Genomic DNA, 1,671 nt, shown 5'->3' with positions numbered 1-1,671 from the left:
ACTTTAGCGCATTGATTGGTAAATGTGGGCCATCAATTATCATGCATTACTAGTAGCCTTAAACTTTTCTTATTTTGCTTTCCAACATCTTTTGTGGCAAAGAAAATGGGCAATGACAAAAATCTCTACAAGCTACCTGAAGGACATCCCTGAAGACATTTGTGATGTAGTAAATTCTTGCATGCTCAGGAAGTGTAATGGGTGGAATCATTATAAATACCTCAACTTCAGGGTCATGATTCTGGTCAAATGATGCTGCTGAACTCATGGTACTAACATGATTTTCCTTTTTTATTTCCCCATCTCAACCCCCATAAAACAAACCGATAAAAAAATACATTTAATTTTAAGTAAAAATGCTATCATTACTTGCTCTGCCCACCTGCCTGCCCACGGCTCCCCTGCTCAGGTTAGGAGGCCCAGATGAGAGATCGCCTGATGTTGACCACCTGGATGATGGCTGGAGCTGGACAGTCAGCAAGGGCATTGGAGGCAGTGAGGGCTGATCCAGAAGCTGTGTGGAGCCCCGACATTGAGGAGAGTTTTTCGGGAGGCCCTGGCCATCTACCCACCCTGTGGCGGTCATGAGGTTATCCTGTCAGGTGAGGGCAAGATGTACAGCCCGAATTAACTCACTGCCTGTTACATCCATGACCTCCCATGGAGTGACCAAAAATAGACATCTTCTGTGGATCTACTGGGAAACAGGTTTATGAGTTGCAGAAGCTCTTCTTTTATGTAAGGTGTGTTTTGTAGGTAGTTTTCTAGGGATCTTCAGTGGCATTTGCATTAAATTCAGCACTAGTGCCAAAGTCCAAGCTGGCATCTTCTCCTTGAATATCATAGCTGCAGCGGCTGGTGTCTGGAACAATGATGACAAGGGCGAGTTCTGAGGCAGCATGTTGATAGCCAGACTTTGATATGGAATTTTGTTCTGTGCAAGTTAAAAGAGGCAGTCAGTAGAGTGGAGGAGAGTCAGTGGAGTGCGGACCCTTTGCACCCTTTGCCTGAGGTGTTAGGTAGACAGCCAATCTCATTTTACATTTCAGCTCAACATGGCCATGTTCAAAAACTTTCTGGAGCCCTCCAAAGCACCTATCTGTTGCTGGAAATCTATTTCAGCATCATTTTTCTCCTGTTCAATGACTCGATCTTTTGTCTGCACCACAGGGCAGTGGATATCGGTGAGGGACAGCTCCTAACCATTGATTATGTTCTTAAACTGGCCTTTAGCTATCTGGCTGTCTCTAATGTCGGCAGGCCTGGTAGTTAGTCCCTGATGTCAGCAGACTTCTGGGATGGCAGGCAGATCTGGTAGGCCCTGATGGCCTCAGATCACCGGTTGTCTCAGGTAGTGGCGGGTCTGTTTGTCCTGGGCATCATCTAGCCTTCAGGGATTCAGGTGAACCTGTGGCCCAGGAAATGGAGTGCAGTGGGGGAAGGGTTGAGCTTTCCACTGCTGGGTTTGCCCAGAGGGGCCACCATGTAGGGCATTGGGGTACCAGTCTCACCTCGTGTTAACTGTCGACTTCAGGAATCTATGATTGTCGTTAGAGGTGTGAACTAGAAGGTGGAGTGCAGAGGGGACAGGGCATACTGCATGGAAACGCAGCAGGCAGTAGTTTGGCCTCAGGAAGCTCACTTGGTTTCCTTGGCAGAAGTAGGCCTCCA

General features: G+C 47.5%; 1 pseudogene; it reads right to left on the bottom strand.

Annotated features, from left to right (window-relative positions):
* Nucleotides 1-632: 632 nt before the first annotated feature.
* LOC110316943 lies at nt 633-1,206 on the bottom strand (annotated as a pseudogene).
* Nucleotides 1,207-1,671: the final 465 nt, after the last annotated feature.

The sequence above is a fragment of the Mus pahari genome, chromosome 2 (assembly GCF_900095145.1).
Source record: "Mus pahari chromosome 2, PAHARI_EIJ_v1.1, whole genome shotgun sequence".
Classification (NCBI taxonomy): domain Eukaryota; kingdom Metazoa; phylum Chordata; class Mammalia; order Rodentia; family Muridae; genus Mus; species Mus pahari.
The sequence above is the reverse complement of the archived record's forward strand: the minus strand, read 5'-3'. Positions and strand labels throughout refer to the sequence as shown.